Source organism: Silene latifolia, chromosome X (assembly GCF_048544455.1).
Source record: "Silene latifolia isolate original U9 population chromosome X, ASM4854445v1, whole genome shotgun sequence".
NCBI lineage: Eukaryota > Viridiplantae > Streptophyta > Magnoliopsida > Caryophyllales > Caryophyllaceae > Silene > Silene latifolia.
Window position 1 is genome coordinate 190,096,592 of NC_133537.1, and position 18,296 is coordinate 190,114,887.

Here is an 18,296-nt window from a genome sequence, read left to right on the forward strand (position 1 = left end):
TGAAAATGAAAAAAAGAAAAGGAGACGGTGGCAGTGGTGGAGGTGGTCGGACATCACGACCGTGGTGGTGGTCAGAGACGGCGCAAAAGGAAAAGAGGAAACAAGGAAAGGAGAACAAAAGGAAAAGAGGAAACGAGAAAAAGGAAAAGAGAAAACGAGAAATGTGACGGGGTGGTGGCAGGCCGGTTGTCACGGTCCGGAACTTTGAGCCGGAACGTGGCGCGCACCCTTGTCTATCACACGACAAGAATGCAAGCGAGAGCGCCAAGCACTAGTGAGGGATCACTAGTGTAATACCCCGTATTTTATAATTATATATTTTATATTGTTTTACGAATTATGTATGAGACGGAATATTAATAATAAAATAATAATAATTATAAGATGGTAATGATAATAATAATAATAATAATAATAATAATAATAATAATAATAATAATAATAATAATAATAATAATAATAATGATGATGATGATGATGATGATGATGATGATGATGATGATGATGATGATGATGATGATGATGATGAAATAATAATAATAATAATAATAATAATAATAATAATAATAATAATAATAATAATAATAATAACAATAATAATAATAATTAACTCGAGACGGTAGTAATTGTGACGATTGTTAGAAACTTCTATCCACCTACCTTCACCCTTATCCACTCCACCCTTATCCTAACATAATCTCACAAAATCCACCAAAAGATGAGGGAAGAGAGAAAGAGAAGAAAAGGGAGAAAAAGGAAATAACGTCTTTTGCCCTCCGCCTCGGGATCGTAAGGTAAAACCGTCTCACACTAGTTTATATATTATTTTAATTAACCCGCCTTGACCCCGACTCACTGTAATACCCGCCTTGTTTAAGCACTCGTTGACCGACCTTTTGACCAAAGGAGACCCGTAGCAAGGGATATGGGAGAGGTTAGGAAACCAACGTTACTGGTTGCTCGACCTAGTTAAGGTCACTTAGCCGAGTATGTCTATACTTGACCGAGTACCACGTCAGTTAACGCGTTATATAAACGCGAGATCGTAAACCTCATTTCATTTTCGACGGTTCCTTTCTCTTTTTAATCTTACTCTCTCTCTCTCCCATTTATTCCCCATCATCCTACACTCTCACATGGCCTTGACACTAACCCAAGAAGGGAGATGGTTTATGCTTGAAGTCATTGAGTCGGGATGTCGCCGTTGCCGAGATTGGTCTGCGTCTCAAGGTGAGTTTGTGTTTCATCGTCATCTTTCAGTAGGTCTTGAATAGTCTAGTAATAGGATGTGGTTGCTACTTGTAGGATTCATCTCGGAGTCTTGCTTGACTTGTTTATTGGATGCACTTTCATGGAATAATGAAAAGGTAGTGTTTCCCTACTCAGTTGATTGCATAATTAATTTAAGATGTGATGATTGTGATTTATTTGGCATGATAAATATTATTGTTGATTTGTATTCTTGATTGCTGGAGTTGTGGTGGATTGACGGTGCTGGTGAGGTGCGTCCTCGGCTGAGTTGAGTCACTTGCGGGAGTGGCTTCTCGCCCTTGATTCGCCCCTTGTGGAACCCGCCACAAGAGGGATGAGCACATTAAGGAACATGAGTTGTTGCTCGTTGTGATGAGTGGGGCTTAGGTGGGCAAGGCTGCGGTCCTCCACTAGCGGTGTAGATTATCTGTCGAGGCAGTAATATGGCAGGACTACACACTTAAGTGTGTAATCAGTTATGAGACATGATTGGAAATGGGGAATGTTGTGGAGTTGTGGTCATCGTTTTCTTGTATATTGCTTATCTTTATTACTAAGTGAACTGACCCCTTGTTGTGTTTTCAAAACTGTGGTGATCCATTCGGGGATGGTGAGCAGTTGGTTTAGCAGGTACACTAGTCCTGATGCTTGCGGGACATGGAAGGGAATCGAGTCATCACGCTACCGAAATAGATGTCGCTGTCACTCATGTCTTGTAGTTCTTCAAGTTGTATATGTTGTATCTTTCTCACGTTGGTTTATGATGTAAAGTATAAAGTTATTTACTAAACGTTCTGTTATTGTTTATTTGATCTACTTACCTCGGGCAATCGAGATGGTAGCACCTTTATATACTGGGGTGGTCCTTGGTAAGACACCTTGGTATATGGGGGTGTTACACTCACCTCTGACCGTCATTGACCACCCCGTTGACCACCAAAAGCCGAGTTTGACCGGCTTATTATATGGTTATTTTTTGTTGTTGTGTGACCGTCTCAAGACGAATTTTTATCCCCCTTTCGTGGCCTGACTTGGGGAGACTTTGGGTGGTTATTGTTGTGGGTAGAGTGGGGATCACGGTGGTGGTCTTGAGTGGTGGTTAGGGTGGCCGTAGGTGGTGGAAAAACGGGTGTAAAAGGGGGTGTACAGACTGTTTTGAGTGTTTGTTGTTGTTGTTGTGGATATCGGTTGTTATGGCGGTTGCTGCTGGTGGTTGTTGGGCTCGTGTGGCGGTGCTGGGTGTGGGGTTATGTCGTGACCACCGTGGTGGCGGTGGCCATGGTGGTGGCTGCATTAGGGCGGTTCATTGGTGGTTTATATGGTAGTGTTGTACAGTGGTGTTGTTGGTGGTGTTGTGTCGAGCTTAGTCGTTGTTGTTGTTGCGGCTAGGTGCTGGCCGTGGACCACCATGGCCGGTGGTGGTGGTCCACGGTGGCAGCGGAGGCGGTGGTTATAAGGAGGGAGTTCGGGTGTGAGTACGAGTCGGAATTTAAATAGCTTAAGACGAGTTTTTATTTAATTAATTGAATTCGTATTTAATTATATTAGTTAGTAATTAAATATATTTAATTATTATATTTAGGTGTCGGTTTTTGTGGAAGATTATTATTAGCCAGATTACTTACGGAATATGCTAAAAGGTAGGTTAATTCTACCCAGTTCTAATATATGTTTGAATGGTCATGTGAGTTGTATTTTAGCGGTCTTTGCATTATAACATGATATTGGTTAAGATGACTTGGTGAGTCGGTAATTGGCATATTGTGCGGTAACTTGCATTTATTGTATTGTCTTGTATGTCGGAGGACTTGATGGATTACTTGTTGTTATGGAGACGTAAGGCGGTTGGGAGACCGTCTTACGCTTGTGTCGCCGCTTGGAGCTTCCCACTCCAAGAGGGATGTGCACATTAATGGCTTGAGTTACGGAGGGACTCGTGTGGTAGAGACACGACGTCTGGCAGGGGATCCGGTTGGCTTCCCGATCCGATACGTCTGGGCGTGTCCCGGTACCTGTTTGTGGTTGTTGGTATGTTTGTGTAATACCACGGTTTCTGAGTCTAGTTTACTCGGCCGAGTAGTATGTCGTGTGTTGTCTGGTTAGGTTACTCTCCAGGAACACTCCGCCGGATAGAGTAATACTCGTCCGAGTAAGGGGTACTTGGCCGAGTACTCTTGGAACTCGACCGAGTATCCGGTCTGACGGGAATTATTTCCGCGGTTTGGTTAAGGATGATTAAAGGTTATAAATCGTGTTTTAACAGTTTAACTTTTCATTTTACCAAAAACCTAATTACTTTCTACGTTCTCTAATCATGCTTAATCACTCTCAAGGCAATTGATCGTTCGTGAGTCTTTCGTTCATCTCTTTCACATCAGTTTCTTCGGTAAGTCACTAGTATTGTGTCTTTTGATTAGATTTGTCTTTTAGGGTTTTGCCCTAATGATTAGATTTGGGGAAAAGGGTAGATTGACATGTTTGTGATTAGAATTGTTGTGATTGTTATTAGGTGAAGGATTCGTAGAGGAACAATTCTAGCTTTCGTTGTGTGCTTGTGATTCTAATTCGTGATAAGGTAGGGTTTCCCTACTCAGTTGTCTATTTAATTGATTTAAGATGGTTATGATTGTATTGGAATGATTAGTATCGTTGTTGGCTTGTTTTTCTTGATTGTTGAAATTGTGGTGGATTGGCTATGTTGGTGAGGTGCGTCCTCGGCTGAGTGGAGTCATTTTCTGGAATGGCTTCACGCTCTTGATTCACCCCTTGTGGTTCCCGGGGTATGTGCACATTAATGGACATGGGTTGTTACTCGCTGCGATGAGCGAGGCTTAGGTGGGCAAGGCTGCGGTGCCCCACTGGCGGTATGGGTTATCTGTTGCGGTAGGTAATCTGGCAGTGTAGTCGGATATGAGACATGATTGAGATTGGAGAATGGTTGTATAGTTGTTGTAGTGGTTGTTCCATGTGTTTTGCTTATCTTGATTATTCAGTGAACTGACCCCGTTGTTATTTTGTAAAACTGTGGTGATCCATTCGGGGATGGTGAGCAGATTGTGACAGGTGATGGTTATCTTTAGCCGCGGGGACGAGGATGGAATGTCATCACTTTGAGTCTAGCTTCCGCTGTTACGAGTTTAGACGTTTTGGATTTTTAATGTACTGAGATTTATACACTTTCGTTTTGGTATTCTTTGAGATGTTGTAATCGCTAAACGTTATACTTTAATAAATGTTTTTGAATGGTTACTTTAGATATACTTACCTCGGGCAACCGAGATGGTAGCAGCTTCACATGCTAGGGTGGTCCTTGGTAATGCACCTTGGTATGTGGGGGTGTTACAAAGTGGTATCAGAGTGATGATTTTGGAACCTAAAACTAATGAACAAAAATGAACTTAGGGTGTCTAATTAAAATGAACCCGGTTAAAAATTGTTTGGAGCTACCGCAAAAATGAACAAAAATGAACTTAGGTTGTCAATAATTCTATGTTTTGTTTAATTTATGACATTAATCACCTTTTTACATCATTTATGATGTCAAGTATAAAATTTTATATTGAATTTTGCCCGAAATTTTTGCAAACCTGAAAATATGTATTCTCGAGTCAATAATTTAATTTGTGTTTATTGCTTCGTTAATTGTTTAACAAGGACTAAAGTTGATTGTTATTGCTAACTCTTGTTGTACATTTGAAATCTTGTCTTGAAAATTTTGACCCAAAATTTTTGAAGCCTTTTGGTGTTCACGTTTGAGTTTCGATTTATTTTCCGTGTTTAAAAACTTATTTTAATCGGCTAATGAGACCACTAACTTTGTTATTGACGACTTGTATTACTTTGAACCAAAAATTTCATCTCAAAATGGTGCCCAAAATCTAATAGAATTTCATCTTAAAATGAACGATTTTGATCTTTGCACTCAAAACATGATCCAATTGTTTTTATTACTTAATTCTTGTTGATGTTGTATTGTGTTACATTCAATTAGTAGTTTTACTCTACAAATCGCCTTAAGTTTTGACATCTATGTTAATTATACCGACAAATCCTATTTTTATATACTCCATTTAGTTTTGTCTAATTATGTCATAAAGATTCAAATGTGGTTTAATGATGTTAGGCATGGTCTCAAAATTTGAAAATTTTATTTTAAAGTTATCTTGAATTAATTGAGTAGTAATACTTCAATTTCCATTAGTAATGCGATGTATTGTCTTAAGTTGGGAATTCCGCCTTAAAATCTTGACAAATTTTGATTCCTTCTTTTATCTTAATCTTGGCTTAACGGTGTTTTAAGGCAATAATCCTTATGAGTATCACTGTAATAACATGGTTTAAATCGAAAATTCCGTTTTAAAAGTGGACCAATTTCTTTTTGGGATTTCATGGGTACATCACTAAATTTGATTTTTATGTTTGAAAATTGGTTTAATTATCTCATAGTGCCCCAACCTTGTTAATGGTGATATGTGTGGAAAATTATAGTGTTGATGCTCAGATTTTGATTTTGTGCTTAATACTTGGTTCTATTGTGCCGCAAGCCTACGATATTTGTTAATAATGTGTTATTTGGCTTATGTATGTGATGTGAATTAGAGCATATTTAGTCCCCGAATTAGCCTTGTTCCCATGCTTTTTAGTGCATATTTGGGTCATTTATTGTCTTTAGTTCTTTGTTTTGCATATTCTTTGAGGTTTTGTGTCCTTGGTAGGAAAGGAGTGCAAACCTTGCATTTTCATGGGAAAATGAGGCTAAATTGATTGAATTCAATGACCAAGCATCAAGGAGAGACAAGATTAGAAGGCCTTTGTACATACTATAGTAGATGGGCAATGATGAGAAAAGATCCTTGCATCCCCGAGAAAATCCTCAAGGATTTTATGAAGAAAAAGGAAGAAAAGAAGAAGGAAAGAAACTGCCTGACAATCCGTGCGTCTTCCCCTGAAGACGCCCGTCCCTCACCCACAACCCGTGCGTCTTCCTCAGCTGGACGCCCGGGCAAAACCACCCAAAGATGGCCGTCTTTCCCTTCTGGACGCCCGTCCAGAAGCTGCCAAATCCGCCCGTCCCGTGCTAAAGACCCCCGGATTCCCAGACAGTCCCATTTCGTCTTCTACAAGCTTCAAGGAAGGATGCACATCTTTTTCTAGAGACCGGAGTCTCACTAGAGACCGGAGTCTCCCTAAGAGACCGGCGATTCCTCAACAAGGGACTTAATCGTCATTTAAGCCCTTAGTTAACCCTAATTCATGCACCTAATCCCCACTATAAATACCCCATTAGTCTAATTAGAAGAGCATGTTCTTCTTAGCAATCTTTAGAGTAGTGAATATCAATCAAATCTCTCTTTAATCTTGTAATCAACATTTAATCAAGTTTTAATACAAGTTTTATTTCCTTAATCTCTCTCTTGTTCATCCTTTATTTTGGGTAATTGAAGATTATTTGGGTTGTTATTGGGAGATTGACAACCTTCCAATCAAGCATCAAGTACTTCTTTTATTCTTTGCTTTATTATTGGAATCATTAGTAGGTATAATTCTATTAATCCCTTTTTAATTATTGTTAATCACTTTTATTTATTCATCATGTTTTACTTTGTTGGTACGATTGACAACCTTGCTAGCATGTTCAACATGATAATGAGTGAGTAGTTTCCTTAGCTAGGGTTAATGGGTAATTAGGGGAAACCAACATGGGGAATGATTCATGCTTAAATTAATATGCTTCCATAGTTTAGTTGCTTGCTTGTTGTGATCTCAACTTATGCACACGTTATGTTTGATGAAATGCTAAGCCTATGAATCCTTGCATTTACTACCATCACCTATCTTTTCAATGAGACTTGTAAGACATAAACCAACTCGAGTCTCATTAGACAATCCATATTGTTGAGTAGGGAAGATTAAGTCGACTTGTAGGTGTTGTACAATCTAATCGATTCGGCTCGGGGACCCAAACTTTCCTAGGATTGTAAGATATAAACCAACTCGATCCTTCACAACAATAATTGCTTGCTTATAACTTGAGAATATGTTTGTATGATCAAATCCCATGAATCCCCTATGACCCCATGACACCCTAGTGCCTTTTATCAATTGTTTACACCCCTTTTAATTCATCTTGCTTGTTTATTTTCATTGCTATTTAGTTTAGTGATCTTCTACTTCAAACCCCAATTGTGACACCCTTAAGACACCACTAGTTACAATAGAAATCTCATCTCAATTCCCGTCCCTTGGGATCCGACCTTTACTTGCCTCTTTACTAATTGTAGAGTTGTTGGTGAAGTTATAAATTATGTTTTGGTCTAGGTGCTCCTAACGACAAGTACTGAAAAACTAAACCCCATGAGGGAACACGACCAAAAATGGCGCCGTTGCCGGGGACGGTGTTAACTTGATTTAGATTTTCTTACATTGTTATTAGTTGTGTCTTTCTTTGCCTTGGGGAAGTAAAACTCCTCAAGGTTTGTTCTAACTATTTTCAAGTTGTTTGATATTTTGCAAGATGGACCTTATAGATTGTTTTGTAGAGGACCACTTAAGTATACCTTTCTTCAAAGATCCCATGCAAGCATTGGAAGCCTTGGAAGCAAGTGAGGCTAAAAATATGTATTGGGAATTGGAGGTAGATCTTTTTGAGGCCGCTCTAGCTAACAAAGAACTTACTCATGCACAATCCGAATTAGTGCATAACATCCTTGTGGAAGCATGTCAACCTATAGAAGATGAGAAATCCATCCTAGAAGACATCTTACAAGCTCAATAGCAAGAGGAATTCGTCATGGAATTCAAATGTGACGAGATTGATGAGAATGAAGAACAAGTTGAATATGCCATGAGAATGGAATGTCTAATGGAGATGGAGCAAATTCTCAATGAAACTCCAAAGGAGGAAAGTGAGGTACAAATACCTACTCTAAAACCCCTTCCCCCAAATTTGAAATATGCTTACCTTGATGAATCAAAGACAAAACCCGTGATTGTTAATGATAGACTTGATGAGAACCAATTGGGAAAATTGCTTGATGTGTTAAAACAACATGAGAAGGTTATAGGTTATAGTCTAGATGACCTTAAGGGGATAAGTCCCAACTTTTGCATGCATAGAATTCATCTAGAGGAGGACCATAGACCTACCATTCAACCTCAAAGAAGATTGAACCCCCACATGCAAGAAGTTGTCAAAGGAGAGGTTATGAAATTACTTGATGCGGGAATCATATATCCCATATCGGATTCTTTGTGGGTTAGCCCCGTTCAAGTGGTACCTAAGAAAGGAGGTACCACGGTAGTGACAAACGAAAAGAATGAGCTAATACCCACAAGGAAGATCACCGGTTGGCGTATGTGTATTGACTATCGAAAATTGAATTCCGCAACAAGAAAGGATCATTTCCCCTACCATTCATTGACCAAATGCTTGAGAGGTTAGCCTCCAACAAATTCTTTTGTTACCTTGACGGGTATTCGGGATTCTTTCAAATCCCTATACACCCGGATGACCAACATAAGACCACCTTCACATGCCCTTATGGTACTTTTGCATATAGGAGGATGCCTTTTGGTTTATGTAATGCCCCCGCCACTTTCCAAAGATGCATGATGAGTGTCTTCTCCGACTACCTAGAGACCATAATGGAGGTTTTTATGGATAATTTTAGCGTTTATGGAAAGGACTTTGACTCATGTTTGCATAATCTTTCTCTTGTATTGCAAAAATGTGAAGATGTTAGTCTTGTTTTAAATTGGGAAAAGTGTCACTTCATGGTCAATGAAGGAATTGTTTTGGGTCATTTAATTTCGGAAAAGGGCATCGAGGTCGATAAAGCTAAAGTTGGGGTGATAGAGAAACTCCCACCTCCCATGAATGTTAGAGGGGTGAGAAGTTTTCTCGGTCACGCGGGTTTCTATCGCCGTTTCATAAAATATTTTTCAAAAATAGCGAAACCCCTCACTCAACTCTTACTTAAAGATGCCCAATTCTATTTCACTGATGAGTGTGTTGAAGCCTTTAATAGAATCAAGGAAGCACTAATCTCGGCACCAATCATTCAACCTCCAAATTAGGAACTACCGTTCGAGATTATGTGTGATGCTAGTAACTACGCCGTTGGAGCGATTCTTGGCCAACGGATAGGAAGAGCTCTTCATGCCATCTATTATATAAGCAAGACTCTTGATCCTTCCCAAGTGAATTATGATCCCACCGAGAAAGAGCTTCTTGCCATTGTCTATGCCTTGGACAAATTCCGTTCCTACTTACTTGGCTCCAAGGTGATTGTCTTTTCGGATCACCGTGCCCTCCGACATCTCTTGATAAATAAGAAGGCAAAACCAAGATTGTTGAGATGGATTTTGCTTCTTCAAGAATTTGACTTGGAAATAAGAGACAAGAAAGGAGCCGAAAATGTAGTGGCGGATCACTTGTCAAGGATCCGGTTTCATGATGAACAAGGAGAAACACCGATCAATGACTCATTTCCCGACGATATCTTGATGGCCATTCAAACACAACTTGAAAGGCACATCACCCCATGGTTTGCCGATTATGACAAATATATTGTTGGAAGAGTACTCCCTCCAAATTTGAACCACAACCAAAGAAAGAGGTTCCTATTCGAAGTAAAGAGGTACTTTAGGGATGACCCAAACCTCTACAAGGAGTGTAGTGATGGGCTCTACCGGAGATGCATCCCTCATTGGGAAGTCCAAGGAATCTTGAAAGGGTGTCACTCATCACCCTACGGTGGGCACCATGGAGCAAAGAGGACCATTGCAAAAATTCTTCAATCGGGCTTCTATTGGCCTATAATGTTTCAAGACACAAGGGAATTCATCATTCATTGTGATGCTTGCCAAAGAATGGGGAATATCTCGTGGAGGAACGAAATACCACAAAAGGGCATTCTAGAGGTGGAGATCTTCGATGTTTGGGGGATCGACTACCAAGGTCCGTTTGTGACATCCAATGAGAATAAGTATATCCTTGTGGCCGTAGACTACGTCTCAAAGTGGGTGGAGGCAATTGCCACTCCAAACGATGATGCAAAAACGGTCACCAAACTCTTCAAGAAAATAATCTTCCCAAGATTTGGAGTTTCTAGAGCAATCATAAGTGATGGAGGAACGCATTTTCATGAAAAGAAACTCGCATCTCTTTTGACCAAATATGGTGTTCAACATAGAACCGGCTTGGGATATCATCCTCAAACAAGCGGTCAAGTTGAAGTTTCGAATAGAGAGATCAAGCAAATCCTTGAGAAAGTCGTGAACAAGACCCGAAAAGATTGGAGCACAAAGCTTGATGACGCTCTTTGGGCTTATAGGACGACCTATAAGACTCCCATAGGAGCCTCCCCTTACAAGCTTGTCTATGGAAAAGCATGCCACTTGCCAATCGAATTGGAGTACAAAGCTTTTTGGGCAATCCGAGCACTTAACCTTGATCTCAAATTGAGTGGTCAAAAGAGGATGATTCAAATTCAAGAGTTGGAGGAATTCCGACTACAATCCTATGAAAATGCCAAGATCTACAAGGAAAGGACAAAATTGCTCCATGACAAAAGGATTAAACAAAAAGCCTTGCACAAAGGGGATAAAGTCCTTCTATTCAATTCCCGCTACCGACTCTTTCCGGGAAAATTGAACTCTAGATGGATGGGTCCCTATGTGATAACCGAAGTTGGAAAATATGGGGATTTTGAAATCAAGGCGGAAGATGGAAGCAAGTTTAAAGTCAATGTTCAAAGGTTGAAGCCATACTATAAGGGAGCGTTTATTGGAGAGGTCGAGGTCACCTACCTCGGGCCTTCTCATCCTTGAAAGAACCATCAAAGGGAGAGTTTGGTGGAGTCCTCCCTAAACCACTACTTGTAAATATACTAACCCTCTAACTTGTATTTATAATTTTATTGCTTTCTTTTAATTATAAACATAAACTCTTTCCATGAGAGTAAGTGAGGGAGGGTCACTAACGAATTTTGAATGAAGGAAGGAACCAATCTTCAAGTGTGGGGAAGCATTTGTCAAAGTCAAGGAAAACAAAGAAAAATCCGCAGCAAGGAACCCGAGCGTCTTCCCTGGAATCCGCCCGTCCTGCGGGAATCCGGGCGTCTTTAGCAGAAGACGTCCATCCTTTTAGGCTGTGAAATTGGAATTTTTGGGACTGCCGAAGAATCCGAGTGTCCTGGTAGAGAAGACGCTCGTCCTGAGGAATCCGCCCGTCTTGGAAGGAAAGACGCCCGTCTTTTTGCCAGTGCATTTCAAAGAAAGGTTACTGTCTCAGAATCCGCCCGTCTTTGGGAAAAGACGCCCGTCTCCTTTCAGAAAATCCGAGCGTCTTGGGGTCGAGACGCCCATCTTGGCGGCGTCATATTTTTGGAGAATCAACTGTGACAGAATACGAGCGTCTTCCCTTGGATCCACTCGTCCCGAAACGCTGGAATCCGAGCGTCTTATGCTCGAATCCGCTCGTCTTCTTGCGGTAAATCAACCCCGATTTTCCTAATTTTATTACACCCCACCACACAATTTGTGACACATCACCCTGCCTTCCACTTGTATTATAAAAACCCACCTCCTTATGACTCCAAAGCATATCCCAATCACTCTTTTACCCCACAAAATAAAAAAGCCCCAATTTTCTAGGGTTGCAAAGGCAACATTCAATCCACAAAGAGCATCTCTATACTTTAACAAATCAAAAATTCCAACTCAACAATCAAAGAATGCCACAAAAGGGATCTTCCTTTAGGGATAGGAGAAGACCAAGGGTAAGAGGAAGCTCTTCTACCTCCCATATCAACACATTAAGAAGGGAGCATGAAGAAATTGTGGATCTTACAAGACTTGATGATTTCTCAAATGTTGAATTCGTCAATGATGTGCAAAGACTCGTTTTCCACCGGCTTCTTCGTAAGAACATTCTCCCTACTAAGTTTTTATGTCATGATACTTTAAGGAAACTTGGGATCTATCACCAAATGTAAGCTCTTTTTGAGTTGTTTGGTCTCTCTACCCTTTTCCACATGCATGAGCAAACTTACCGATCCCTTGTGCTTGAATTTTTGAGCTTCTTGAAGATTACAACCTTAAATAGAACAATATGCATAGAATTTAGGTTGGAAAGTGTTTCAAGAATGATGACTCTAGTGGAATTTGCTAATGTGCTTGGTCTCGATGTCTCGCCTACCCGGACATCAAAACCAAAGAGATATAGTGTTGCACCCCTATGGAGGGCCATGACCGGCCGAGATTTCATGTACATCAAGGAGTGTCTAGCTTTCCACATTCAAAATCCTATTTTGAGACTTACTTACCGGTTCCTTTCCGGCACTCTACTTGCTCGCCGAGATCCGGCAATAGTGAACGAACTTGACCTTGTGTTTATGGAGTCTTATCTCAATATCCAAGGAAGGGGTGGGTACCGCTTCAATGCGCCTCTTGTGCTACTCGAAAAATGGACAAAGTTTAGGAACGGTGATGATGATGGGATGAGACACATTGTTAATGGAGGGCTCATTACGAAGATTGCAAAGCATTTCAATAATCCAAAATTCAATGAGAATAATGAGTATACTCCTCTTTCCGGAAATACAAGGATAAATGAAGACCTTCTTCTTATTCATCATCATTGGATAACCCTTGAGGGGGTTGATAAAAGGATCAAGTGGATAACGAAAGGAAGTGATCCAATCTACCTACCAATGACCGGTCTACCAAGAATCTCACCAAGAAGAGGACCTTTATCACCAATCCCGTCCTACCTCATCCCTCCAAACCCAACCCAAGCAAGGCAAGCACCACCACCTCCAAATCCCCAACAACAACAACAAGAGCAACAACCTCAAGATGAGAAAATCAAAGTGCCTCCCTACCCTTTTCCTTATCAACCGTACAACCATCCCAACCCCTTTATCCTTCCCCGTGATGACTTTGTAACGGGAATTCTACAAGATTTGCACTTCCGACAATATGAAGCTACCGTGGACAATTATTATGCACTCTATCCTCAATACCACGATATGATTCAAAGGGGAAAGATTAGTGAGGAGGGAGCATTTCCCTCTTGGGCACAAATGGATTTACTCTTCCCCAATTCGGAGAGGGCAAATGAAGGGGCAAACGGGCGACAAGAGGAAGGGAGCAACAATTCTTACGGAGGGGACACGGTGGAGCTTGGAAGTGAAGAGGACGAGTTCATGGACCCCAATACGAGTGATGCATCTCAGGAAATATGGTATAGTGATCTAGAGGGAGATGACGGCGATCTCTAGAGGATCTCTTCATAGCTAGATTGAGCGGGCGTGAGGCACCCATCTCAAGCTTAAGTGAAGTTTCCTCATCTCCTCTCTTTAATTTTCAAGTTTCATGAAAGAAGTTTATGTTTTGTTAACTTGTACATTATTTGACTTTGATCATGGTTGGAGAGTCCTAGCAACATAGAGGACTAACACCTCGGCCCCATTGAGGTGTTCTTATTTCATTGTTCCCACTTTTGAAAATCCAAAATGACAATTTAGTTTCATGCATTGCATATTGTGTGCATGAACTACCCCAACTTTAGGACATTAGAAATAATGTCTATCTCGATTTGGGTAAGTACATGCATACGCAACGGGAGGTAATCTAAATTACGCTCTCCGTCATAAACAAAAACCCATGCATCATGTAGTGTAGATTAGTGTAGCTTGCATTTAGTGTAGAACTCATGCATCATGTTTGCATAATTTCCCATCATTTTGACCATTGACGACAATGCCCATATTAGTGTGGGGATGGGTAATTCTAACTTAACTTTTATTCAAAAATTCAAAAAAAAAAAAAAAAAAAATTCGAAAAACCATAAAAATTTGAAAAATTTGAAAATCCAAAAACAAGTTCATTTCCTTTGTAGTGTAGTCATGTATATATTGTTGTATATATTGTATTTGTTTTACCCTTGTTCACATTGATCGACTACGCCACATCCGAGACATGAGGATATTGAAGACCGCATGGTATGATCTTTCCAATCTCCTTTTTCCTCTTTATGTTAATGACTATGTGGCTTTATTTTGATTGATACGGTATAACAATGTGAACTTAGGACTTGCATTTAGTTTATATGTCATATTAATTGGTAGAATCATTTGAATTAGGATGTTTATATGCTAGTTGCATCATGGCATGTAGTTTGCATGTTAGAAAAATTTTGTGAAACCGTCTACTTGGGAAGTTTGACAAGTGTATATAGGCCCTAGTAGATGCTTTTTCTTCTTAAGACTTTGCTTGTTAGAATACTTGTAAAACACCCTAGGATGTGTCATGCTAGTATCCTTTGACCCATGGATTAAGGCCTAGTCAAGAGTACCTTGTGGTGTGATAACTCCTTGGCTACCGTTTATTCCAAGGTGACCCTTGAAACCATGCATCCATCCATCATCAATGTTCTACCACATTTTTGTCATCAAAGGGAATGGGCACAAAAATAAATCAATTTGAGTTCAATGAAATGAAAAGTGAAAGAAAGTTTGCAAAAATGCATCAAATGAAAAGAGGAGCAAAAATAGACTCCTAAATGCTTCAAATATAAGTCACCCTCACTACATATGGGGTGACTTTGAAAATGTTCAAAAGAAATGCAAAGAAAAGTTGAAAGTTGTCAAGTGTTGAAATGCCAATCATCAAAAAGAAATGGCAAAAGAAAGTGTTCTCAAATGTCAAATGCCACAAGAAATTGGGGGGAAAACAAAAACAAAAGCAAACTCTCAAAGTGAAACTCAAATTATATCGGTCCCTTTATCCATCGTATCCATTTTTGTGCATGGTAGAGAGGGGACGACCATTCTTCTTGTCTAGGCAAGAGGGGGAATTCCGCGATCCTCCAGTGTTTCTAACACCATAGGGAGTCTACTCTTGACAAAAGCATTTAATGATTGAGGACAAAGGTACCCTAGCTTGACACAACTTGGAGGTGATTTATTGGTATCCTTCTAGGCTTAGTAGTTTGAAGAAATTGCATCTATGAAGGAATGTGTACCCTTGAATTGCTTCCCTTGTAGATAATTTCCGCCACTTAGATGAGGAAAGTGGCTATTCTTTTGTAGATGCATCCTTTACTTGATTTTATGTGCTTAATGTTTGGATGTGTCACCATTTTGGCAAGACCCACCTTGCCTTGCAAGAAGGCATCCTACCTCATGGTTGTCTTGTTGTGAGTTGAAGGGGCGGAGTGAGACCCGTTAATTGTCTCATATCGGCTATGTTGTTAGGTTAGTTTAAATAATGGTCCTAGTCTTTGTCACCTCTTTACTCGGGACGAGCAAAGGTTCGGTTTGGGGATATTTGATGTGACCATAATTAGAGCATATTTAGTCCCCGAATTAGCCTTGTTCCCATGCTTTTTAGTGCATATTTGGGTCATTTATTGTCTTTAGTTCTTTGTTTTGCATATTCTTTGAGGTTTTGTGTCCTTGGTAGGAAAGGAGTGCAAACCTTGCATTTTCATGGGAAAATGAGGCTAAATTGATTGAATTCAATGACCAAGCATCAAGGAGAGACAAGATTAGAAGGCCTTTGTACATACTATAGTAGATGGGCAATGATGAGAAAAGATCCTTGCATCCCCGAGGAAATCCTCAAGGATTTTATGAAGAAAAAGGAAGAAAAAGGAAGAAAAGAAGAAGGAAAGAAACTGCCTGACAATCCGTGCGTCTTCCCCTGAAGACGCCCGTCCCTCACCCACAACCCGCGCGTCTTCCTCAGTTGGACGCCTGGGCAAAGCCACCCAAAGACGCCCGTCTTTCTCTTCTGGACGCCCGTCCAGAAGCTGCCAAATCCGCCCGTCCCGTGCTAAAGACGCCCGGGTTCCCAGACAGTCCCATTTCGTCTTCTACAAGCTTCAAGGAAGGATGCACATCTTTTTCTAGAGACCGGAGTCTCCCTAAGAAACCGGCGATTCCTCAACAAGGGACTTAATCGTCATTTAAGCCCTTAGTTAACCCTAATTCATGCACCTAATCCCCACTATAAATACCCCATTAGTCTAATTAGAAGAGCATGTTCTTCTTAGCAATCGTTAGAGTAGTGAATATCAATCAAATCTCTCTTTAATCTTGTAATAAACAATTAATCAAGTTTTAATACAAGTTTTATTTCCTCAATCTTTCTCTTGTTCATCCTTTATTTTGGGTAATTGAAGATTATTTGGGTTGTTATTGGGAGATTGACAACCTTCCAATCAAGCATCAAGTACTTCTTTTATTCTTTGCTTTATTAATGGAATCATTAGTAGGTATAATTCTCTTAATTCCTTTTTAATTATTGTTAATCACTTTCATTTATTCATCATGTTTTACTTTGTTGGTACGATTGACAACCTTGCTAGCATGTTCAACATGATAATGAGTGAGTAGTTTCCTTATCTAGGGTTAATGGGTAATTAGAGAAAACCAACATGGGGAATTATTCATGCTTAAATTAACATGCTTCCATTGTTTATTTGCTTGCTTGTTGTGATCTCAACTTATGCACATGTTATGTTTGATGAAATGCTAAGCCTATGAATCCTTGCATTTACTACCATCACCTATCTTTTCAATGAGACTTGTAAGACATAAACCAACTCGAGTCTCATTAGACCATGCATATTGTTGAGTAGGGAAGATTAAGTCGACTTGTAGGTGTTGTACAATCTAATCGATTCGGCTCGGGGACCCAAACTTTCCTAGGATTGTAAGATATAAACCAACTCGATCCATCACAACAATAATTGCTTGCTTATAACTTGAGAATATGTTTGTATGATCAAATCCCATGAATCCCCTATGACCCCATGACATCCTAGTGCCTTTTATCAATTGTTTACACCCCTTTTAATTCATCTTGCTTGTTTATTTTCATTGCTATTTAGTTTAGTGATCTTCTACTTCAAACCCCAATTGTGACACCCTTAAGACACCACTAGTTACAATAGAAATCTCATCTCAATTCCCGTCCCTTGGGATCCGACCTTTACTTGCCTCTTTACTAATTGTAGAGTTGTTGGTGAAGTTATAAATTGTGTTTTGGTCTAGGTGCTCCTAACGACAAGTACTGAAAAAATAAACCCCACGAGGGAACACGACCAGTATGGGTCTCAATACTTTGTTTACCGTTTAAATTATATGGTTTTGATGAGTAGAGGTGTGTAGACGCACGTGGTTATGATTGAGAGGATGTGAAATGAAAGTGAGTCGACGAGCTTATGAGAGTAAAGAGGCAAGTGCTAATAATGTGTGATGAGTGGTATTGCATCTTGAGAGTTATGAATGTGAAACATGTGTTTTATTGGGATTGATGTAAGTTGTCTGTTTGATGTGGATTTGAACCGTGGAAGTGGGTAGGTATATGATTCATGTTTGGGAATTAAGAGTAATAGGAAGTGACTTTAGCTTGCGTAAGGTATCTTGAATTGAGTGAAATGATTATATGAGGTAATATGTGGATAACAAGTGATGTGTGTCCTAGGTCGAGCTTTTGAACTTATGGATAGTGAACGAGGTTTGAGTTGCCTGTTGAGGGATATTGTTATTAAGCATGACTTGGACACTTTGGTTGATAAATGATCGAAATATATGATTGTGGATTTGGTATTACCAAGTTTGGTTTTTGCGGTCATGAGAGTAAGAGTGTGGCGCGTAATGCTTGAGGATTCAATCATATCGTTGAGGTAGTTGATCATTCGTGTTATAGAGTGTAACCTCTTAATTTAAGTGTGCATGCATGAGGTGTGAAAATAGTTGTGTGGGACCCCGACCCTATGAGTGATAGTATAGATGTTGTTGTAAAGTTGCCTCCCAATCGTTAGGTAAAGCGTCCATGGTATACATCGTGATCTTGTAGTAGTGTCCATTTGAGGGGTAATGTTATTATTATTCCTTGAGAGTAGTGAGTGTTTAAGGCCGTGTCCATAAGATAGTATAAGTGTTGTGGCTATCAATGTGACTATTGTGGTTGTTGATGACGGTATGGTGATACTGTCGCTGGATATGGGGAGAAAATAGAATGGTTGCGAA